Source organism: Halichoerus grypus, chromosome 7 (genome assembly GCF_964656455.1).
Source record: "Halichoerus grypus chromosome 7, mHalGry1.hap1.1, whole genome shotgun sequence".
NCBI classification, from domain to species: Eukaryota; Metazoa; Chordata; class Mammalia; order Carnivora; family Phocidae; genus Halichoerus; species Halichoerus grypus.
In genome coordinates, this window is record NC_135718.1 from 107,128,917 (window position 1) to 107,154,525 (window position 25,609).

The window sequence follows — 25,609 nt, forward strand, 5'->3', positions numbered from 1 at the left end:
AACAAACTGAGGGTTCTAGAGGGGAGGGGGGTAGGAGGATGGGTTAGCCTGGTGATGGGTATTGAGGAGGGCACGTTCTGCATGGAGCACTGGGTGTTATGCACAAACAATGAATCATGGAACACTATATCTAAAACTAATGATGTAGGGGCGCCTGGGTGGCTCAGTCGTTAAGCGTCTGCCTTCGGCTCAGGTCATGATCCCAGGTTCCTGGGATCGAGCCCCGCATCGGGCTCCCTGCTCCGCGGGAAGCCTGCTTCTCCCTCTCCCACTCCCCCTGCTTGTGTTCCCTCTCTCGCTGTGTCTCTCTCTGTCAAATTAATAAATAAAATCTTTAAAAAAAAAAAAAAACTAATGATGTAATGTATGGGGATTAACATAACAATAAAAAAATTAAAAAAAAAAAAAGAAAAGAACCATGGCAACACAGGAAATTAAAAATGAGAACAGAAAATAATTTAAGTCAATAAATTTAATTAACTATTGGCCATAAACATTGGTAACATTTTTCTGTTTTATTTTTTAATTTAATTTTATTTTATTATGTTATGTTAGTCACCATACATTACATCATTAGTTTTTGATGTAGTGTTCCATGATTCATTATTTGCGTATAACACCCAGTGCTCCATGCAGTACGTGCCCTCCTTAATACTCATCACCAGGCTAACCCATCCCCCCACACCCCTCCCCTCTAGAACCCTCAGTTTGTTTCTCAGAGTCCATCGTCTTCATGGTTCATCTCCCCCTCCAATTTCCCCCCCTTCATTTTTCCCTTCCTTCTCCTAATGTCCTCAAAAAAAAACAGGTAAAGCCACACTTTGGACAACAATAATGAGATGGGGGTTTAAGAGTTGTACGACTTCAGTCAAGTGTGTATTTTTTAAAGGGTAGGGGAAGCTACCAAGAAAAGAGCAGTACCACAGTCTTTATCTTCTAAGCCAATGGAAGAAATGTAAGAGGTTGATGGTGGAAATATAGAAAATTGATCAATCCACAGAAGACAAGAAGGGAAAAAAATAAAAGAAGGGGGAAAGATGATAAAAACACAAAATAAAAATATTAAAATAAGTCCAAAAACACCACTGTGTGTGTATACAGATTAAATTTTCAACAAAACATCAAAGAATAGCATATTGGAATTTATTTTAAATACAACTATTATTGCTTAAAACAGACACACCTAAAGCAAAACACCCAGAAAATTTAAAATAAAGAGTACATCACTTAGGAGAACAAGTTACCAATATCTAGGTAAAGTTCAAGATGACCAAAATTCTTACTTCTTGGTAACATATCACAGAACAGTGTTTTCCAAACTGCATTCTGTGACCCATTCCTCGGTCATGGAATCCATTTTGTAAGACACACATACACGTGTGCACGCACGCGCACACACACACACACGGACTCACACACACACACAGAATAGGAAACAGAATAAATAGATTAAGAAAGGACAGGCTATGACAACAGGATAAATATCAATGTATATATCACAATGCTTCATGGATAGAAGAATATATTGTTTTCATAAAACTTACTTGTGGTGTGTGTGTACATGATGATGCAAACGTGCGTGTTACTACATTGCAACATAAAATGCATCTCTTCCTTTTTTTTATTTTAAGTTTGAGAAACCCTAGCCTAGAGAAATTCTTGCAAGTGTACGCAACAAAACATATATAGGGAAGTTTACTGCAGTATTATTTGTAATCAGGAAAAACTGGAAATATCTTGAAAGTTCATCAACAGGAGAATGGATATATTAATTGAGGTAAATATGCATACAAAAAGAAAATAAACTAAACCTGATTTTGTCAACAATCAAAAACAAAATATTACATGAATAAAGGAAGCTGCAGACATATCTACACTATATGCTAAAATTTATACAAAGCTTGAGAGCAAGCAATACTTTGTACTGTTATAAATGCACACTTACCGTCTGTAGAATGATGGTATAAAAAGGGCAGCAATAGTACCAAATTCAGGAGAGTAGTTAACTCTTGGGAATGAGGTGGGGGCAGGTAGTGGGGATAGGGAGGATTACATAAGAGGCTTCAACTATATCTAATGTTAAGCAAAAAATGGAAGCAAGTATAGGAGAAATGTTAAAATTTAATAAGGCTGGGAGGATACATGAGTGTTAACAATTTACTCCTTATATTTTTCTCTATAATTGAAAAATTTTAGAGCCAAAAATTATAAAGTTTACAAAATCTGTGATTTTAGTCTCTGAGCTAATCTCAGGGGCTGGCATGAGCTTCCACCCTCCCAAACCTCATGTTTGGCTCATCGATATTCCAAATATTGACCCACTCTCTTACTCCTAAGCATACAGACATAGTCAGCTTTTCCATGATCATGTGAAGCAAAAGAAAATTCTACACTGAGTGTGAAGCTCACACATTTATTTTTACCTGCAGCAGAAGCAGAGTTAGAACTCAACTCTGTGTCAAAAGGAGGCTGCCACACTAACCCTGAGTGCAACACAGGTCCCATTGTGCTTCTGATGAGCGAAAGATGACTGTATCACTTTACTCCACCTAATGAACATTTCAATCTTCTAATAAACACCCTAATAAAGAAAAATTGAGACTTAACTCACTTTTATTATCCCAACTGACATGTCGCAAGGTCTTAATTGGGCTGAAAATGGCTTCCAATAATAATACCCTCCTTAATTGATTCATTAAAGGGGCCCCTACTGAGACAGAAGTGCTAGTTCCAGGAAAAGGAATGAAATAGAGCCCCAATTTCCCACTGAGTGGTTATGATCCCTCTACCATCAACTCCCCGGGCCACTGAAGAGGACGTTAAGAGTGTCCAATGCCTGGAATAATTCTTCTAGTCCCAAAGTGGGCACATGCTCACCACTCCCTTAGTGAGGTAACAAAAGAAAATAATGGAATCTCACGGAATTCTTAGTATCAGATGAATCGGCAAATTAAGAAACCAGGTAATGGTAACTACACTTACCATGGTGACAACTGAGTAATGTATAGAATTGTCAAATCACTATGCCATACACCTGAAACTAATATAATGTTGTATGCCAACGGCAGTAATAAAAAAATTTTTTTAATTAAAAAAAACAGGTGAGGGGATACATTAATAGCAAGAGATTAAAGCCTTTTACAAGATTGAGCCAAAACTTACCATAGCCCAGCATGGCTGGGCAAGGAGAGGAGGGAGAAGGTATAGCAGAGAGAAGACATGAGGATTAAAAGAAAATTATCTGTTTGCAAGAAAGGGTGGTTTTGATCGTATTATACAGATAAGATAGTCTAGTCATTAAAGCCATGGGATTTGAAGTCAGGCAGACCTGGGAGTCTGTCCTGTTCTTCCTTCCACTTACAAGCTCTGTCACCCTGGACAGGTTACCAAGCCCATCTACCTCCCAGTTTCCTCAGCTATAAAACAGGAATGATAAACTAATAATCTACCCCAGCAGCCAGAGTAAGTGAGATCATAGCATTCTTTTGCTCACAGTATCCAATGGCTCCTCACTGCATTCCCACCCTATCTGTGCCCTCCATCACCTCTCCCAATCCAGCTCCTACTCCCCTCCCCAACTCACTTCCTAGTGCTCTACCCTCCACCCACTCACCCACCCTCATTCCTTGAAAGCACCCAGTAGGCTCTCATCTCTGGCCTGTCCTAGTGGTGCCCTCCCCTCCAGCTCTCTGTACTGCTCACTCTTTCACTTCTGTCAAGTCTTTGATCCAACATGACCATTCTATTTAAAATTGAAAACTGTCCCTCTGCTAATGCCAATACCACTTTCTCTGCTCTATTTTTTTTTTTTTTTTTTGCATAGCACTTACCACCTTCTAACAAACCATATAACTCATTTGCTATGTCTATTGCTTATTCTCTCCTGCTGTTTTGTTCACTGATCTATCCCAAATGCCTAAAACACTAAAGAGCATATAGCAGGTGTTTAATTTTTGTTACATGAAAACCTCATAAGATTGTTTTGATGACTAAATTAGATAATGCATGCAAAGCACTTAGCTCTATGCAGGTATACAGAAGCGTTCAGTAAATATTATCTCTTATTACCATAGTGGTTACTATTATTGTGATTATTCTTATTTCCCATTCAACAGGAGGGATATTATTAACTAATCAGGTCATGGTTCTTTCAGCCATTGGTTCCTGGAGATGGAAGGCCTAGATTTAATTAAGTAGAATTTTCTGACACTATATGTCATCTTATTACGTATACATCATTGGCCAGGTCCACTGGCCAAGGATTAAAGGTGCCAGGTCACCTTTAGACACCATCGCATCCCATCCACTCTGCCAACACACATAGGGCTGAGGGCAGCTGCTAAGTCAAGAATGTATATCAAAGTACATCTAGGAACTCTTGTCCTTTTAGGACTGTGCTTCATATAAATACCAACTTGACCGTGCCTGCATAACAGCAGAAGGGGAGAAAGGGTTTTATTTTACAATTAACAAAGAGTAAGAAAGGAAACAGGGAAAGGGATTATCCCACTGGCTTGCTGAGCCCCCAGAATTTACACTGCTGCCACATTCTCTGAGTCATTTGTGCTTCTGTCCAAGAAAAGAAGAAAAGAGTAACCATCTGCCTACCTCATAACCTCCCAGGCACTAATGAGATGCTTTCTTCTTTGTCAAACACTTAGGAGCTTCCATGATAAAATGCTGTGTTGGGTAAATAACGAATGGAACAAACCCATTAGCTCAAAGTTCAACTGCATCTTCTGTTTCCTGAACATGAAGGAAGACAAGAGCAGCCTAGTCAATGAGCCATCCAGCACTCAAGAGCCAAAGCTTGTTCTCTGGTTCTGAGCTGATAAACCACGTGAAGACTAAACAGCAGCCAAGATGCCAAATGCAGGTTTCTGTGTGTTCTCTTTCCCATAATGCCCAGCTCCCTTTCATGCTGCAGATGGCACCTGCGCAAGGAAACACAGTTGGTGCATGTGAGCGTGATGATGGAACCATCAGCTGGGCCATCTACAGGGACACCAGGGGGTAGGGACAGGGCAGTAGTTCAATGGCACAAGCACCTGAAAAAACACACTGTGTTCAAATCCTGACCCCGTCAATTAGCATCTGTGTGATTTCCCGCCAGCTACTTTATCCCTCTGAGCCTCAGTTTCCCCATCTATAAAATGTGATGACGTTAGCAAACTCATAAAGTTTGTGGAGGACTGAATGATCAATTAACATTGAGTCTGGAGGATAGTAAGTGCTCAGTAAATATTACCCTTTCTTTGGAGGGCAGAGGGTCTGCAAGGAACAAAAAGCTTATGCCAATCATCTATTCATTCAACAAATATTTATTGAATATTTACAAGTTCAGTCAAATATTTATTGAATGCTTCCTGGTTCCAAGTCCTAGGTCTAGCTCCCAAAGATACAGCATTGGGCAAAGCAGACAAGATACTCTGACCTCACAGAGCCTACAGTCCAGTGGATAATAGTGGCCAACACATAAGAGGTACTTACTATATGCCAGGCAGTGTTCTAAGTGCTTTAGCTATATGAACTTATTTAATAATGAAGTACATTAACCCTTATTATCTCCATATGACAGAAGAAGCAACAGAGGCACAAATCTGTAAAATAAATTGCCCAACTTCATAAGGCCACTAAGCATCAAAGCCAGGGTTTGAAGCCAATTAGACTGACTCCATAGTCCATTCTCTTAAGCATTACATATACTGCCTTCTTGCAACTGCTCAATAGTGAGCTCTTTGTAGGTAGAGAACACGTCCTGTTCATTTCTGTATCCCCAGGGAAGCACCTGACTCATGAGAATGCTCAGTAAGTGCTCACTGCAGGAATGAAGAACGGTTCTTCTTTGAGACACTAAGGGCCACTCTTTTTGCCAGTCTCATGACATCTCCCTATAAACCCTGAATATATAATGAAAATATACTATTCTTCCTCTGCACAGAGAACATTATTGATCTTCTGTCCATAGGCTATGAAATGTAAGGCTGTTTTTCCAGAAATGGTGATGAATTTTCCTTGAACCACCTACTTGCATTTGAGAGGGGTCTGGCAGGGATTGAGCTATATTTTAAAAGTCCAGAAAATGTGGTGCCAACAGGACAGAACACATAACACTTCTCCTTTATTTGGAAACCAATTAAATACCCCAACCACACTCAATACATCTCACTCAAGGCCTGAGATCTTCCACTCAAATATCTCTAACTCTTCACTCTTCTCAGGACTATTTATGAACATACTAGTTGAAATCTGAGTGGGCCACAACTGAAGGAGATGACAGAGCTACTACTAACACTACACTGTGGGGGGTGGAGGCAGAAGAAAGAGGAGCTCCCCGGGGACTAAGATTGACAGTTCAATAGAGCTAGCTAATCTGCACTAAATATGGCCAGTACTTGATCAGTAGTAATTATAATAATTATTATCATATTATATCATATTAATTGAATTAATGGATTGTTATACATTATATTATATGTTTGTTTTATACCAATCATGTTATTAATATAGTACGTTATTATTATTATTACAAGTGCCATTTATTCGGAAAGTCTCCTAGGTTCCTTCTTTTTTTCATACTATCTCACTTAATCCCTTCAATAACCACCCATAGTAGCAGTATAATCTCTGTGAAGGAACAAAGTTCCTTTAACAAAGGCACCCAAAGGGTGGTGGTTTTAAACATGATAGTTTTTCCCCTATTGTGTAACAATCTAGAAGAAGTATTATGTAACTTCTAAGCTGCTGTAACAAAGATAGAAAAAACACGATTTAAACAAGATCAAAGTTTCTCTTCCACATAACAATCCAGGACTAGGAAGGCAGCCTACCATCACCAACACGTGGCTTCCATTTTGGGGATCCAAGTGGCTCCTTGACTTCCCCTGTCATGTTCCAGCCAGCAGCAGGTGGAAGGAGCAGTGGGAGAGCATGCCCATTTATTTTAAGGATACAGTCCTGAAGTGGCACACATCACTTGTATCTCATTGGCTACAACTTGGTCGCAAAGTTGTGATGAGGAATAAACTGAAAAACCAGATGCCTTGAGTAAGGAATTGGATTAATGTCTTTTCCTTGTCTTTTTGACATCAGCATCTTGAAAGGGAATCCTAGTATGATCATTTGATTATTATTCAGCAAAAAAACTCACTTCCTTCCCCTTCCCATTGAGGACAGAGTATACTTCCCTGCTCCACTGATGTTAGGCTTGGCACATAATTTGCTCTGTCCACTGGAAAGTTAGTAGATATGATGCGAGCACAAGCTTTAAATGTGTTGTATGGTTCAACTTAGAGTGCTCCACTGATATGTTGTAAAAGGAGCTTATGCCCGGTGTAATCCTGAATTGAAAGCAAACTCCTATGGAAAAGATCTGAGCCCAGAACAGCCTGGAGCCAAACCCAATCACAAGCAACCTAAAACAAGTCCCCTTGCTGAACTCAGCCTAGATAGGCTGAATGACAATCCAACAGCAGACCTGCAAAGGTGAGATTAAGTGCTTATGATTGTAAGGCATGAGTTCTGGGGAATAGCTGGCCAACAGAGAAACTGGTATCAGAAGCAGAGTACTGTCATAATGAGAACCTAAAATATGAGACTGTGGTTTGGTGATTAGGCAGCAGATGATGAGGAAAGTGTTATAGAAAGCTGGAAACATGCCATCCATGTTATTTAGTGATGAAGCACTTGGCCAAACTCATCTGTGATAACATGGAGGACAGAAATCTGCCTAATGAACCTGAAGTACTGGACAAGAAAGTGTCGAGGCAGAATGTTGATAGTGCAATTTGATTGTTACCAGCTGGATAAGGGATTGCAAGACAAAGTTGAATTTGTAAAGGAAACTGACCAGTATTCGAGCAATACTGAGAGAAAATGTAGAAAGCCCAGAAATTCTAAGACTTGCAGGTTTGAAAAGTTAAACTATCTTTATCTTACCATCTTATCAGCCTCAGGACAAAGACTAAATCACGAATGTGATTGTCACATGCTTTGTTACAACTTCTTTTGAAAGGACTGAAGTGGTGCCTATCAGTACTTTTCACCTGGACAAAGTGCTCCCAGAAATATAAAAGGCACGATCCCACAGAGGCCTAATAAACCCAAGGTAGCCGAAATTAAGTCTTAAGAGAGAGATTTGTCTCAAAATGAATCATAGATGTAACAAACATGGAGTTGACTAAAATCAAGTGCAGGAAACTCACAAAATTTTTGAGATACCTGTACTGGTAAAATGCCATCAACCTGAGACTATAACTGTCTCAGATGTAAAAAGATCTCTGGCTCCCAGATTTCTATAAGCAGAAAGTAGGCTGAAAACGTTGCTGGTCCAGAAAGAAAGGCTTATTCTTTAAAGTTCTCTTCAGAAGTGTCCATGCATGGTGTTAGAAAACATTGGAGACAAAGCCATGAAGAACAATGGACCAGTGAGCCACACCCAGGGAGAAGAACTAGAGCCTAGTCCAAGGGTCAGTGAAGCATGGCCCACAGACTAAACCCTATGTCACCCAGTTTAAATAAAGTTTTATTGGAACACAACCCCACCTGTACATTTATATATTGTCTACTGATGCTTTTGTCATAACACAGAATTGAGATGTTACAACAGATAACATGGTCTGCAAAGCCTAAAATATTTACTATCCAGCCCTGATCAGTTGCCTGGCCTAGTGAAAGAAGACTCTATACCTACACAATAAGGAAATCTGGTTAGACTATACAGAGCAGGATTTCAGAATGGCTGGGGTCAGTGACTGCAATCTACTACCATTCTTCCTTTTTTTTTTTTTTAGATTTTATTTATTCATTTTATTAGAGAGAGAGAGCAGGGGGAGGGGAAGAGGGTGAAGGAGAGAATCCCAAGCAGACTCCACCCTCAGTGGGGAGCCCAATGCAGGACTGGATCCCACACCCAGTTTAGGATCATGATCTGAGCCAAAACCAAGAGTTAGATGCTTAACTGACTGAGCCACCCAGGAGCCCCTCTTCCCTTTTGCAATTAGGAATATTTATTTCAGTTATTCTGTCCATGTCAATATTGTATATTGGGTGGTTGAAAAGCAAATAATTTGTCTCTTTATGTTGTAAATAGAAGTCAGTCAGTAGAAGCCATATCAGGATTTGGTATAATTTCAAGATCTTAGACATCAAGCCTGATATTGACTGGATGACATTTAAGGGTATTGAGATGCGCGTAAATATATTTTGCATGCACAAAACAATGAATAAAAAAACCAGATTGTGATGGCTTATATTATTATTCACTCCCCTTCCCCTCCTATTGGGTAGTATATCCTTCCTCATTGCATGGGTGTGGCCATGTGACTTCCTCCAGCCAATGGAACATGACCAGGTGTGGGAGACTAGGGACTTTCCCTATGTGCTTATATGGTTCATCATAGATCTTGTATTCCAGTGATCTGTCATGAGAAGAGCATCCTCTTCTATCTGGTCTTCAGAATAAATACACATGAAACAGATGTAAACCCAAGACATAGGCTTAAGCCAGATCCAGCCGACCTGAAGCCTGAAGCAGGGCCAGCCAGGTGAGGCCTGGCTAGATTAGCTAACTTCAGTCAATCTTGGACCGATAAGTGATAGCATGAATACTTGTTTTGAGCTACTGAATTTTGAGGTGGTTTATTACACAGCATTATTGCAACTGATCAATCACTGATTGATACACAGGGCCCCCATAAAATGATAAGGTGGCTGGAACTTAGTAAATTACACTTTCGTTCAGAAATCAAAAGACCTCAGTTCAAGTCCCAGCTCTGCCACTTACTTGTTATTTAATTGGAGGAAGTCACTATACCTTTCTGAATCTCAGTTTTAGATTTTGTTTTATTACAAATGAGTATTCACAACCTAAATTAGAAGGTCATTAAAGATTAAATAAGATGATATACTTAAATGTTTTATAAATATAATAAGGTATACAAATATAAGATATTTTCATTATCAACTTCAGTTCACATAAAGCAGCCCTGGTTTTTTTTTTTTAAGATTTTATTTTTAAGGATATCTCTACATCCAACGTGGGGCTCGAACTCACAACCCTGAGATCAAGAGTTGCATGCTCTTTTGACTGCGCCAGCCAGGCACCCCAGCCCTGGTTATTTTTAATCGATTGTGGAGAAGGAGTTATGCCACTTCTGTCCTCTGACCCTGGAAGGTGGCCATGCTAAGTCTGGAAAGCTAAACATCTGTAAGCTGTTAGCCTTGCTGCGGTGTTTTAATAATTCTTTCTTGATTTTGTTTAACCTGAATGCTGAGTGTTTTTTTCTCTAATAAACATGTATAATTTCATAATAAAAACCCAAAACAATATAAAGGTTATTCTTTTTAAAATTGATTATGCTACCCAAGCCCGACACTTCTGAGCACTTTCTGCTTCCCCAAACCTCCCACGTGAGGAACACACAGTGTCCCTGACAGCAGTAACCTAAGTATTAGAGTGGAAAGAAAATTCTCTGAGCCTGCGTTCCTCTCTCATTGCAGAATGAAAGAAAAATCAGAATGTTCCCCTTCCTATACCACCCACAAATCACTGAAAAGCCCAACCAGTTAGTTGGATTCCCAGCAGACAAGGAACCTCCATTAGAAATAAAAGCCCACATTATTCCACCAAATTATTTTCCATGGACTCCAGTGTACCACACAACCAGAGTTGTGTCTGGGGCATTGCAACACCGTTATTTTGTGTTCATGTCAAAAAATCTTTTTCCATGTTGTACACATGAAATTAATGTAATACTGTATGTTGATTATACTTCAATTAAAAAAAATGTTTTTCTTTCTCCAAAATGCCAAAGGGAAGAGTGGGTTTCCTAGAAATGGCTCTAAATTGTCTCACTGCACCCAAGAGAACAGAGCAGTGAGGGCCTAGACACTGCCCACCAGGAGAGGGAAGAGGTCAGATCAATAACACTGACGATACCCATTTGCTCCACAAAGACAGCCAACACAGATTTCTGGGGAAGGTTATTTGAGAAATAAATCTACCCACACAGTTCCTCTCAATCCTCCAGCCAAAGTAGCAGAACCCACTAGAAATCAGATCATACCTCTCAGCTTGCTTCTTAACAGAGCATCCAAGCTGGGCAATAACATGACAAAATGGAATCATTGATCAGATTAGCAGAGTGCTGAGAGCTGTGGGCGTGGGGTGCAGGACACAAGGGCTTTGGTGGAAAGGAGGGAATGGCCCCTGGGGAGAAGTCAGATACTTAGGAGCAGAGTCCTCCCTAAGGCAGAGCAATTATGGAGCCCACCGCAGGGCTAACTTCTGAGGGCCGCCGTCCTGCTGTAGGCACCCCCAGGCAGAGAACAAGAAAGCAACAAGCAGCAGAGGAAGGAGAAGCAGAGAGAGTGGTGTTGCCAGCTAGTCCTCATGACGACCTCTAGACTAATGATAGAAGCTAGAACCCCGGGTCACTCATTCCCCCTATAAATATCTGTTGCCCACCTACCACATGCTTGCACTATGCCAGGTGCTGGGTATGCAAAGGTACATAAGAGACCGTTCCTGCTCTTACATTGTGTAGGCCCCCTTGCACCTAGCACATAACAGGAGCCCAATACGTGTTCACTGTTACCTTACCGTTCAGCTTTATGGGGCCTCTTTTCTCTGCCCTCCTTGGCACTTTTTTAAATCCTTATTTAATGAGTACTTACAGTGCTCTGAATTTTAGTTACTGATGCATATTTTATTTCCCCCAAAATGCAGCAGGATTGCTCCGTACAGGATCTGTGTGTTCTTGTCACTGCATCGCTCAATACATACTTATTGAGTGAATGACTATGTAATCATAACTAGTATGTCACCACCTGCTACCATCATCGGAACAGGATGGGAGGTCTAGGATCTGCAACTGAGGGAGAAAGCATGCTGGGCGAGGAGTCAGGAGACCTGCCTTCTAACAGAAGCTGCTCTCATCCACTGGCTGAGTGACTGTGGACCGCTCCTGAGTGCCTCATGCTCAGCTTTAAGAGGAAGGAGTGGGTAGAAGATTGCTAAGGTACCTTCCAGCCTTACAATTCATCATTTTAATTGTAGATTACAGATGACATTCACTGAGCACTTGGCGTGGTTCAGGCACAGGGTTAAGAACTTTGTCTGAGTTATCTCATGTGATCCTCAGAATAACTTTTTGAGGTGCAATGACTATCCCTATTTTACATAAAAGACCTAGAGAGGCTAAGTAACTTTCCTAATGCCACACAGACCAACTTGGAAACCCATACTCTCAACTACTGAGCCAGTCTGATTCCTCTTGCTCAGCCACATGTTGGGGACCTTTTGGGCCATGACTTCTCCTGAACAGCCTCATTTTCTATGATAGCCAATTTTTTTTTTATTTTGGAGAGAGAGAGTGAGAGATCACAAGCAGGGGGGAGAGGTAGAAGGAGAAGCGGATTCCCTGCTGAGCAGGGAGCCTGATGCAGGACTCGACCCAGGACCGTGGGATCATGACCTGAGCCGAAGGCAGACGCTTAACCGACTAAGCCACCCAGGCACCCCCATCATAGCCAATTTTTAAAAAATTGTTAGAAAAGCCTTTATCAGAGAGGCACAGCAGGCAAGCTGTGCATACCTCACAGAAGCAGGTGGGGAGTTTCCTTATGTTTTTTGAGGCTCTGGAGCACCAGTCCAATTGCAAGGATCCCTACGACAGCAAGAGAACCTCAGCAACGAGTCACACGGGGTGCCAGCCATGGCCCAGGCATAAGGCAGTTTGAGCCTCATTGAGAAACCATTGGAGAAGGCAAGAAAAAGAAAAGAAAGATAATATTTGGTTCAAGGAGCTTTAGGGAACTATAAAAACTTTGACCATATTCCAGATCCATCTGACAGATGCTTCTATTCATTCTCCCCCATATTTAAAGCATAGAGAGGAGAGATGTTTACTCTCCAACAGACAACTGGCAGAGTCTGCCGGGAGTCCAACAGTGAGAGCTTCAAGGCCCTTGCCAGTTTCTGGAGAACATGGTACCTCACACATGGGCCTCAAAACACCCAGAGGTGGCAGAGATTGATGGCACTGATGAAAGAATGTGGGGCAATATAGGAAAAAAAAAAAAGATTTCTCCAAAGGAACATACTTATATAAGGAGACAGAAAAGTCAAGTAAAGCTCTAAACCTCTTAGAGTTGTGTCTAAATCAAAAAAGAAAAAATGGGGACGCCTGGGTGGCTCAGTTGGTTAAGCAACTGCCTTCAGCTCAGGTCATGATCCCAGGGTCCTGGGATCGAGTCCCACATCGAGCTTCTTGCTTAGTAGGGAGACTGCTTCTCCCTCTGCCTCTGCCCTGCTGTTCCACCTGCTTGTGCTCTCTCTCTCTCTCCCTCTCTCTCTGACAAATAAATAAATAAAATCTCAAAAAAAAAAAAGAAAAAGAAAAAATTATAATTAACAACAGTGAATTCAAGAACTGAAGGATAAATGTATGACCCCCAAAAGTGAGGATCATAAACACATGCTACTTAAAGGAGAAAGGAGAGGAAAACAGCTCCTTTTTAGGAAGCAAAGATATTGAGAAATTTGGCAGGAGGAACGGGTCTGATTAATTAACCACATACAAGTGAAAGGACCTTTCTTCCAAACCAAATGACCTTGAACCCAAGGCAGGGAAAGAATACAAGTATGGGATTTGGAGGAAGATGAATGCATTTTAATTGTCTCAAAGAGAAATGTGTGAGTAGAAATCCAGGAGTTCTTTGGGATGTGTGTGAGAGAGAGAGAGAGAGAAAGAGAGAGAGCAAGAGAGAGTTTCTCTTGGTGACAGAAAAATAGAAACCAGTGGTGCTGGGTGGCTGCTATTCCCACAATGAAAGGGAAGTCCCATTACATCTCATAACAAATGAGCACAGTGAGCCTTCCTATTAGTATTGGGCAAATGAGCTTCCAGATATGCCTAAATCCAAACCACAGAAAAGGAGCCAGGGCAGAGACAGGCAGTTTGCTCTGAGGCAAAATGACATTTTTCATGCTTAAATTACCAATTCCCTCCTCCACCATCTTCCTTTAAAATGCTGAATTGTTAGAGCAGTGGGCATTCTGGAAAAATAGGCAGGTAGAGATTTAGATTTGTTACCAGAGAGCAAAACCCGACTGCATTCCCCTGCCTTTGTTGGAGCTGGCCACGTCCACCCTGCTGGGCCCCGCCACCCTCAGTGAAGTTGACCTCCCAGCAAACTCAGCCACCCTCCTCCTCGTGAGTTGAATGGAAACATGGCCTGATGATACAACCTCTCGTGCCCTCCCTAAACCTGGTTGACAAGTCAGTTTGCAGACCTGCCCAGTGAAGCCAAGTGCTCGGCTCAGCTCAGACACCCAGGACGCGTCCAGGAGTGGAGGTAGATAGCCAGACGTGATGTGAGGCCATTTTGAATTATTTACTAGGCTGCTTCTAAAAACAACTGCTTCCTATCTCCCCTTCTCTGAAGATCATAATCTCCCACACCTCCAAAACTTAAATTGGATCTATTAGAAATACTAAAATTTACAATTCTACATGAAGGGTGTGAGGGAAAAGGCAGGGGTCTCCAGGCAGCCTTGTAGGTTTTCCTCAGTGCTTACAATTATGCTCTGGTGTTTTTAAAAAAATCTGTGAAGAGATTTAATAGATGAAAAGAAACAGAGGTGGGAGGAGGTGGGGGGCGGGGGGAGAAGAAAGGAGGAAGGGAAGGCCAAAGGGAGGATGGAAAGACAGAGAGAGGAAGAGGAGACAGGAAGACAGGTACCCTAAGGGGTTGATACGGTTTCCTGGTCTGCCGAGCAACTCCCTCCCTTTGAGCACAGTAACACTGCCACCTAGAGGTTAAAAGTGCCTTCCAGAACTTGTACAATAGTGTGCAAGATGTATTTATTTGTGTAACTCAGCCTGTCAAGGATCTTTGAGAAGGGGGAGGTAGATGATGGGCGGGGTGGGGAGAGTTCTTTCAAGAACTATAATATTTCAAAGTGGCTAATATTTATTAGGTGCCTACTGTGTGCCAGGGACTGAACAAAGGGCTGAGAATACAAACACAGGAAAGACATTCCCCTCCTCAAAGACCTCAGTGTAAGGGAGGAGACAGACACATGTAGAAATCATGCAGGCGGTGATAATAACCATAACATATGGAAACATTGTGCTAACAGTATCAGTGAGACTAGTTCTGGCTAGATCTGCAAGGAATTCAGGGAAGAGACGTGGGTGAGCTGGGTCACAGGAAATCTGGACAGATGAGCAGAGCTCTGGGTGCAGGTAACCATCCAACTAGGCATGAAGAAAGGAGTGCCCAGTATGCTCTTACCTGCAGATGTGCAGAGAGACCATAAAGGCCAGAAAAATGAGCTAAGCCAAATTGTAGATGACATTGAATGTTTGGCTGAAGAGTGTGCACTTTTTAAGTGGCTCTGTAACTGCTATGTTCACTCTGGGATGCCCAGCACCTAGAAAAATGCTTGGCACTTAGCAGTTGCTCAATTAGCACCAGAGGAATGAATGACTATAACAGGAAGAGGATGAAGATTTTAGAGAAAGAGAATAATTAGATAAAACCAATGTTTCTGGGAAATATAACTTGAGATAATCCGTAGGAATGGAAGAAGAGTGGAAAGGCTCCATTAGACAGGTACTGCCAAAGCCAGGTAATGAGGGTCCGACCTAAGGCACAGTAGTGGGAATGGAAAGGCTGGAATGGCCATGAGCAGTCTTGGTGAAGTCAAATCTAGAAGCCTTCAATACCAACACCCCCTGTATGTGTTGAGCCTGAGTCATGGCGTTGGGCCAAGATAGAGAATGCAAAAGGAGGGACAGTACTGGGGAGGAGATAGGGAGTTTAGTTTAAGAGATAGAGCATTTCAGTTTCCTGGAGTATAACCAAGTGGACATGGCCAGTAGGCAGTTACGGATACAGTGTGGAGCTCTGGGAGGGCTCTTGGCACCCACATACCCTGTGCTCGCATAGACATGCACATCCTCGCCTAGCTGAATGCGACAGACATTTTTTTTTCATCCTAGTGTCAAAGATAAGGTAAGCCTGTAACAACCTTGAGAGTCAATTGTAGTCTATGCTTCGGTAGATCCAGAAGCTAGAGGGAGCACTCTCAGCTTCCATATCTGGAAAATGGGAATTGTTGTAACCCATGTAAAGTGCTTAGCCCAGTGTCTGGCATAAGTTAAATACACAAGACGTGTTGGTTTACAATCTAATCTCTCATTATGACATGATAGTTAGACTCTAAGATTAAAGTTCAAAGTCCAGCTCATCCCCTCATGATCTGTATGACCTTGGACAGGAAATATGGCATCTCTGAGTCTCAGTTTGCTCGTCTGGTAAATGGGAAAAGTATTACCACATCTGCCTCACAAAATAAAATGAGATAATGCACATAAAAGAGTCTACAAACTTAAAGTCAGCTTATAAATATTATGTATGATTTATCAAATGGAAGACCGAAGTAGAAAAATCTCCGAATTCCTTCAAGATACCGTGGTTCTAGGGGCGCCTGGGTGGCTCAGTCGTTAAGCGTCTGCCTTTGGCTCAGGTCATGATCCCAGGGTCCTGGGATCGGGCCCCGCATCGGGCTCCCTGCTCCGCAGGAAGCCTGCTTCTCCCGCTCCCTCTCCCGCTCCCCCTGCTTGTGTTCCCTCTCTCACTGTGTCTCTCTCTGTCAAATAAATCAATAAAATCTTTAAAAAAAAAAAAAAGATACCGTGGTTCTAGATAAGCATGTATCTTTTTAATACCTTTCACCCCAAAGAGAGAGATTCTTCTCTGCCCCCATTTAGCAAGAAATTCCTCATTTGCCACCTTTCTATGTTCCAGACATGCTTTCATCACAGCACACGTCCTTTATCCCATCTTCAATTGAGATTTAAAAAGAAATCTTTGAAACTCCCCAGCTGGTAGAACCACTAGGGAATCAAAGCACATTTGTTCTCTCTTCTACATATTCTGCACATGGTTGACCAATCAAACTCATGCTGTTAATCTCAACTGACAGGAAATGGAGTATTATTTAAAGGAGACAAAGATGACCATAGCAGAGGAATAGAAACAAATAAGATTATTCCACTTCTGACCCACAAAGCGTTTTGTTTGTTCTTTGTGCTATCAATTTCCTCTAGAACATACCTGTAATGAAAGGCCAAGAACCTGGACAGCTGCTGGCTTTAGCCTTGTGGCCATCAACCCACCTCTGCACCTGTGTTGAAGCAACAGGAAAATCACAGAATCATTGGGCTGGAACTGAAGGAAATAGAATATGATGTGACTTTCTTCAGCCCAGTTTACAGCACAACCCAGGAAGTCTTTTTGCAGTCAGTGACCAGCAAGCATTTAGCTTCAACTTAATCCCATTCAGGACCAGGCATTTATCAGTCGGTGAGAAGCTCATCCCACCAATAGGCAGACTGAATCAAGCGCTAGCCGGCTGGCTCTATTATAAGTTGAAGCCTACTCCCTGCTGCCTCCACTCACGGCTCATGGAGCTGCCCTCTGCTGCTGCATGGAATGAACCTCCTTTTCCCCTCAGCCTTCTCTTCTCTAAGTAGCCTTCATTCCTTCACAGTGTCCTTTTTTGATGTGTTTTGCTCCCCCAACTCCTTGCTAAATAAAAACCATGACTACAAAAAATGATCTGAGATCTCCTTGCGGTCCAGCTACCCCCAGGTGGGCACTGTGCGTTAACCCCCTAAAGTACCCAAACTATACTGGGTGACCACTGTATTGCCCCCTACCACCCCAGGGCAGCATCTCTGTGTGGTATTGTCTGCGCTACAACAGGCCTGGGGGTGACTGATGAAACACTTCATGTCCCCACAGCCCCTCCGATGGGGGATAACCATGACCACAATTTTTAGAGGAAGGTTGGAGGCATTTTCAACTTATCTCAAACCGAAGGTAACGGCCACTCCCCTCCCTCCCCTAGGACGGCTTGTGGCACCACCATGCCCTCAGTCAGCCTGGTCCTGGGGACATGGACCCAGCCTCAAAGGCTCCTTCTCCACATCCACATATCGGGTCGGCCACCCACTTCTGTCCATTCTCCACGTCACACCATCATCAGAGCATCATCAGAGCAGCCCCGGCTCTTCATTCTGACTGCTGCCACCTACCTCCGCTCGAGTCCTCTTGTGTTCAGAAACACTGAATGATTTCCAGGTTTCCCGATTAAAAAATATGTATCTAAAATCTTGAGCACAGCCCTCAATGTTCTCCAAAATCTAGCTAAATCCAATCTTTCGGGCCTAGTCTCCCACTACTCTCTGTATCGGTCAGGGAAACCGATGGCACACACACTACAGGCTTCAACTCCAGAGAATCCACTCAGGGGAGTGTCTGTAGGGCTGTGAGCAGGGTTTAAGGACCCAGCAAGGGAAGGTGAACCCCACAGGAACCAGCACCTGATGGGAGGCCACACTGTGGCTAGGTCTGAAGGAGCGAAGGCTAAGAACAGTGTTCCCCAATCCCTGGGAGAGTCACAGGTGAAGGAAGAAGAGAAGACAGTGGATTGTAGCTCTGCAGGAACCTCGGCAGCTTGGAGGTGGGGGGAGGGGAAGGCGAGAAGGAAGGGAATAAATATCCCCACCTCTGCTTCCCCCATCCTCTGATGGCTTGCTGTGCCTCTTATTGTTCAATTCCAATGGGAGACTGCAGGGACAGGGAGTCCCTGTGATGGAACCACAGAAGTCAGCTTCCTGGGGCACAGAGCAGGGATGAGAAAGGCAAAGAATAGATAGACATCAGGGGCATGGAGAATAACCCAGACATTCCCTCCCTAGTATCCTATCTTCTGTCAAGTGCACGAGCTCACTATTTCCTAATCACATACACAATTTCCTGATCTTATGCCTTTGTTCCCACCACCTCCTCTCTTTGCAACGCCCTTCCCCTGCAGGAGAGACAGGCTCAGGGTCATCTGAGAGCCACTGAGGGTGACACATTCACTCAGGGGATCCTTGCTGCAAGCCTGGTTCACAGTAATACAGCTAGTAGAATGAAGGCTAGAGGAGGAGGGCAGTACTTGCAGGCAAAGCCCCAAAGGTGGGGTTCATCAACTAGGAGGGATGCTCAAAGGAATCCCTGTAGGCCCTCAATATACTCTGTTCATTAAAAAAAAAAAAAAAAAGGAGAAGCAGGTACTGGAAATGAAAAATGTGGACCTGTGTGTGATGACATCTGTCATCGGCAACTGGAAGGCAAAGCCTGTCTCTCTGCAGCACCTCTCACTCCCCAGGTCAGGGGCTGATGGCAGGAGCAGTGGCTCCAGATCCTGGGTCCTCTTGAGCCAAGCCGCCTGCCCCAGCTGCCAGGCTCCTGAGGCCTCTGAATTGCTCCGTGGAACAGTAAGGCCGGCCCTGCACTTAGCAATTCTTTTCAGAGTAAAGGTTTTCCTCCCCACATAGTTCTTGCCTTTTGTCAAGGAAAAGAGAAGAAGAATCCACCCAGAGTGAATTCCGCACAGCTGGATGTTTGTAGGCAGCAGACGCTGCCAGAAGCACACACAGCGTATTTGTCTGAAACTGGTTCCCGCTGCACAAAGGCAGGAGGTCCCTGCCTCCACCTCATCAGGGCCATCCCAGGGGCTGGAGCTTGGTTTCCACCCTTCAGGGGGCCAAAGAAGCCACATTTCCTGCCAAGTAGGGTAAGTGCGACAAGGTGGGGGGCATCTAGGCATTCTAGATGGATCTGAAAAGCTGACAAGCACTTCTGCTATCATGCAGAACACTTTCAAAGAAAAATCAGGAAAGCTGATGAGGAAGCTCCTCATTTATGTATTCAACGAACATTTGCACTTACCCTGGCAAAGCAGTAAAGAACATGGGCTTGGAAGCCAAACTGAATGGGTTCAAATTATGTCTACACCATTAACAAGCTGTGTGCCCTTGGGCAATTTGGGTAGTCTCTCTGTGCCCCTCTGTTGGGAGGCCTAAATCAATCCATGTTAAATCATTTGCACAGTACCTGGCATCAAGTAATAGCTCTCAAGAAAACTATCTCCATTTTCAGATGAGGTTATGTGGATGAAAGTTGGTTGCCCAAGGTTATTCAGCCAGTAAGTGCCAGACCTTAGATTTGAAAAGTAGCAATGAACCAAAAGGTAAATTCATAATTGCAGCTGGTAAGAAACACCATGAAGAAAATGCAAAGCATACAGTGATAGAGCACAGGGGAGGGCGCACTAGTGAGGTTGGTCAGGGTATCCCATGCTGAGACATGAAGTGAGAGAAGAAACCAGCTGTGCAAAAAGCAGAGAGAATTCTAGGCAGAGGGAATGGCAGAGAGGAGATACTCAAGTGGGAAAGAGATCAGAAACTAAAGGAAGAGGGTGAAAGAAGGCTGGCATGGCGGGAATGGGGTGATTAAGGAAGAAAGGGAAGTGGGATATGTCCAGAATGGAGGGCAGGATCCAGATCATGGCAAGAACTCATAGGTAATTACAGAGAGCTCAGATCCAAATGCAGCTGGAAGCTGCTAGAGGGTCTTAAAATGAAGAGCAACCTGACCTGAATGTTCTTGGCATGAGCCAAGAATGAAAGCATGGGGATTCTTAGAAAGCAACTGTGATCACGTTTAGTGATTTGGACTGGAGACATGTCAAGCTTGTTACTGATAAGGGAAGTGCCTTGTGACCAGTATAGAATAAAGGCATCACTCACATCCTCAGCCTAGACTTGATACACACTTGTGTGTGTGTTTTTTCCATCATCACCGTCATCGTCACTATCAAATCATGGGTGGATTTTGGAGGGAAGATGGCGGCAGAGTAGGAGGACTCTAGGCTCATCAAGTCCCAGGAACAAAACTATCAAATCACGGGCAAAGATCAAAATGGCCCTAGGCTAGTGATGACTCCATTCAAGCTCCCAGGCATAGGATCTCCCCTCTGGGATGACAGCTGACAGCACTGTGCCCCAGCCACCATGCATATCCAAGCACCTAAAGAAACCTGAAACTTAAAAAGCCCAGAAAGAGAGTATATACTTAGGGCAACCATGGGAGTTGCCTGTTAGATGCAACTGTCCTTTTGGCTGTATCACCAATGAGGGACCGTAAGTGCCCGCCGTCCCGTTCTCTCAGTGTCTGACTGTTTGATACATTACTGTAGAATATCAGGATGCTTATCCATTCACTCAATCACCAAAAATGATTGAATAAACATGCTGTATCCCCTGTACTGGGTGTTGGGAAAATACTAAGACAAATAAAACACCGTCTATGCCCTCAAGAATCATAAGTTTCCTTACTCCACAGACAAGTAAAAGGGAAATATGATTGGAGCTAGGATAAAGGGGCAATATGATTGGAGCTGAGGATGTGAGTGATGCCTTTATTCTATACTTCCATCGCTGTGGAAGTACTTAAGCTGGCCATTAACCCAGGGGCAGGGACAGAGTCTCAGAGAGGGGTACAGGGAAGACAAAAGAGGGGTGGGGCAGCATGTACGAGACTGGAGGGCACCTCTGGGATACAGAGGGACTGGAGGCACTTAGTGTGATTTAAGCCCAATATCCAAGAGGTGATAAAGGGACATGGGAAGAGCTTTTAGGTTATGCTAAGAAATTAGGACTTTTTCCAGATACTATGGGAAGCCATTAAACATTTTAAAGGAGTGTACAATGGTTGTATTTCACTTTAGAAAAGCCTTCTGTGTATAGTATGAAGAGCAATGTAGAGGGGGAGGGACTAGGGGCAGAAAAAACAGGGACAAGTCTTTTGTCATAATTCAATAATCAGGAGGGTGTGAGCTAAAGCAGGAGCAAAGAAAGTGGGCAGAAAGAGAGCCAATCAGTGGCGTAAGAGCAGGATAAATCAACAGGAGATACTGAGATACTGTGACTAATTGGATTTGGTGAGAAGACAGAAAGAGAAGGGTTGAAGTTTCCTCTCTCATACGAGAAATGAGGGCATACCTGAGAGGTCCTGCCTGCCAGCCTAGGGTGTCTGGGCTTGACATGGTAGGCAGTGGGGAGACACTAAATGCTTTTGAGCAGAGGAGTGAGAGACCATGGCTGTTACTTAATATGATTAATAGGCCAATAATATATAAAACAGGTTGGAGGAAAGACACTGGAGGGGGGAAGATAAGTAAGAATTCTCTTATGACAATCTACTACTAAGTGGGAGGAATCAAGGGGCCTGAACTAAGGGTTATGCGCATGGACAGGAAAAACTACGCAGTAGAGACAAGGCCAAGCAAGTACCTTGAAGGGAAGGCGATCAAGAGCAAGGGTAGAAGCTTTTGCCTTGACAAGGACATAGGGCTCATCAAGCCCTGAGGTGGGACAAAGCAGAGGGAGGTAGCTTCCATACAGAGAAGAGCAAAGCTGGTGAACCCCTATCTGCCCCCAAGCTTCTCAGTGGCATCGACAGCCATGAAGAACCAGCTAAGAGTGCAGGGTATACATTAAAAGTTATGTTGAAGGCAAATATTGAAAGACATATAAAAATGTTCAGAATTTATTGTTAAGTAAAAAAGCAAGTTACAAAATGGCATAGGTGTTATAATCCTGTTTGTTGGAAGCATGTGTGTGGACTGCAAAGCTCCATGCCGGAATGTTAACAGTGGTCATCTCTCAGAAGGGGAGTTCTAGGTGATTTTTATTTTCTTCTAGATGCTTTTTTTGTATTTTCTACAATGAACAAGCATGACTTTTGTAATCAGAAACCCAGCAGAGTTTAAAATATATTTGTTAAGCTTATATAGCATGGCTGTCTCCCAGAATTGAAGTGAGGGACCTGTTTGTTAACTCCTTTTTCCAGTACATTTATGGTTCTTAGAGACACAGAGTAACTTAAATGCTCCTGAAAGGAAAAGTTGTGCGTTCCATTTATAGCATACAGGATCCTCCCTCATCCCCCTGAAGGATCTCACTGTTCACCAGGGCATCTTCAACCCCCTTCCCCAACTCATAGGGTACTGGCTTAAGGCCTCCCTCCAGGGAACTCCATGCTGGAGCAGCCAGGCCCAGGAGGCTCTGAGCCCCTGAGGCTCCCAGCCCTCATCCACAGCCCCAGCCCTCCCTCCTAGTCCCCGCTCCCTCCCTTCATCCTTTGGCCGCATCCTTCCTCCCAAAACACAGCACCATTTTTTTTTTTCCCCAAGGCTCAACCCCAAAAACTCCAGTTCTGATGACCAACTTGCCTCTCTCTTCTCCCTGATCCCAAATTCTTTCTTTCTGAAATTATTAAACATGTTATTCAGATCCAAATCCCAGTGGGAGCCAGGGACAGAATAAAATAAAAGAACTCAAGTTTCTTCGAAGGGGAAGGGAGGGTTGGGGGGAACATGGGCATGTGAATCAGAAACGTCCGGGCTATGTACCCCACTAAGGCCAACTGTGTTCACAGAAGCTTCTTAAATATTCTGCATACGGTAGCCCCCCTTATCCATGGGGGACACATTCCAAGACCCCCAGTGGATGCTAGAAGCACAGATGGTACTAAACCCTATAAATACTGTTTTTCCTTATATATACATACCTATAATAAATTTTAATTTATAAATTAGGCAGGTAAGAGATTAACAATAACTAACACTAAAAAAGAACAATTAGAGCAACATACTGTAATAAAAGTTATGTGAATGTGGTCTCTCTCTCCCTCTCTCTCAAAATCTCTGTACTGTAGTTACACTTCTTCTAGTGATGATGTGAGATGATAAAACACCTACAGGATGAGATGAAGTGACGTGAACAACGCAGGCCTTGTGACACAGGTAGGCTGCTATTGACCTGACAATTCAGCGAGGGAGGATCATCTGCTTCTAGACCTCAGTTGAAGGCAGGTAACTGAAACCACAGAAGAGAAACTGCAGATAAGCTGGACTGCTGTACCTACGGGTGTCTTGGACCCTGGTCACAAGTAGTTGTTTGCGGAGGATCTCCAAAGAAATGAAGGCTCAGGCCTTTTCAGCAGGATGAATTTTACCTGGTGGTGATGTAGAAATAAACAGGGATGAAAACAGGAAGTCCCTGGAAGTGCCCCCACTCCATGGAGGATTTTCTCAGAAACCTGCAAGTGCCAGGAACAGGCATGCCTGAAGCTTCTCCACATCCCCATGAATGGTGAACAGTAACAATGGTCCCATCCCATTTACTTCTCCAGACAGCCTGAGGTCAGTGAAGAGGGGGATGTAATCTCTTCTTACACTACCCACTCCTGAAGAGCAGGGACACTTTTTGTCTTGCGTCTCACCCACAGCCCAGCCTTGAGTATTCTGGGTTAATGAAATAAGACACAGGGAAGTTAAACAAGGTGCCCAAGATCACCCAGTTATTTATTTTTATTATTTTATTTATTATACTTTCTTTTATTTATTATTAGATATTTGTTATATTGATGAGCACCGCAGGCAGCAGGGATTCAGTCCAGGTGCTCTTCTGGGAGCTAGGGAAACAGAGCCCTGCCCTCAAGGGGCTTAGAGTCTAATTATGACAGAGCTGGGATGTGAACCCAGGACCTCTGACTCTGGCCTGGTGTATTTTCTCCTCTAGGACATCACTTTCCCTGCATTTGATCTCCTTACTTATGAAAAAGAAATCATTTTAATTTTACCAAAAATTTTCAAACATCTTATAAAAACTTTTAACTACAAAAACAATTATTTAGGGCGCCTGGGTGGCTCAGTTGGTTAAGCGACTGCCTTCGGCTCAGGTCATGATCCTGGAGTCCCTGGATCGAGTCCCGCATCGGGCTCCCTGCTCGGCAGGGAGTCTGCTTCTCCCTCTGACCCTCCCCCCTCTCATGTGCTTGCTCTCTCTCATTCTCTCTCTCTCAAATAAATAAATAAAAAAAAAATCTTTAAAAAAAATAAAAAAACAAAAACAATTATTTATAACTCTAAGTATACAGGATGAAAAAAAGTATCCCCAAATTCTGGGGGAAGCATTTCCTGGAGACTCTAAAAACAAATAAATTACTCCTTTGTTACATCAGAGAAATCTTAAAATACTTATAATTATAGCTTAGATTTATAATAACTTTCTTATTATTTCATGAAACCCTCAAAGACTTTCCACCGATGGTATCCCATTTCTTCTTAAAATACTGCTAAGACTTTTAACAGAAGATTCTATGAGAAAAAAAAAAGAGATATAGAATTTCAAATCATATGATTAATGAAAATATTAGCCTACATACCAGTTGCCTGATTTCCTGCCTATATATTGCTTTTTGGTTCCACGAATCTGAAGTGGAACTTCCTAAAACCAGCATTTATAGAATCATAGACAGTTAGTGCCAAAAGGACCAAATGTCTTTTAGAACAGCCCCATGCTTCTGCAGATAGGGAAACTGAGACCATTCAGTAAAGTGCCATCCCCAGTTCCCAAGTAGCTGTTCAACATCACATCCACCATTAAAATTCGGCCCATACTTGGCTTCTGGAAATCAGGTCACAGAAACAGCCTTTAGGAGATAAAAGGTAAGAGGAGGTGTCAAAGGTCTATGATAAACTGGTCATAGGAATTAAGAAGTGGAGTAGACCAAAAGAGCACAATTGTTTGGGGACTGTATTCTCCTGACACTCCCAAGATCAAAAACAAACAGAAGGCGGTCTGCTTGGCAGGGTTAACAGGAGTGTGGCTGCCAGGCTACCCTCCCAGGCCATAGC

At 43.1% G+C, this 25,609-nt stretch overlaps 1 long non-coding RNA gene across 2 annotated transcripts in view; it reads right to left on the bottom strand.

Moving 5' to 3' along the window:
- LOC118519476 (uncharacterized) overlaps positions 1 to 25,609 on the bottom strand; it is a 517,670-nt gene that overhangs the window by 398,802 nt on the left and 93,259 nt on the right. For both annotated transcript variants that reach the window (XR_013449842.1, XR_013449843.1), the window contains one exon: positions 17,128 to 17,197. This is a non-coding gene — a long non-coding RNA (uncharacterized LOC118519476). The remainder of the gene's footprint in view (positions 1 to 17,127; positions 17,198 to 25,609) is intronic.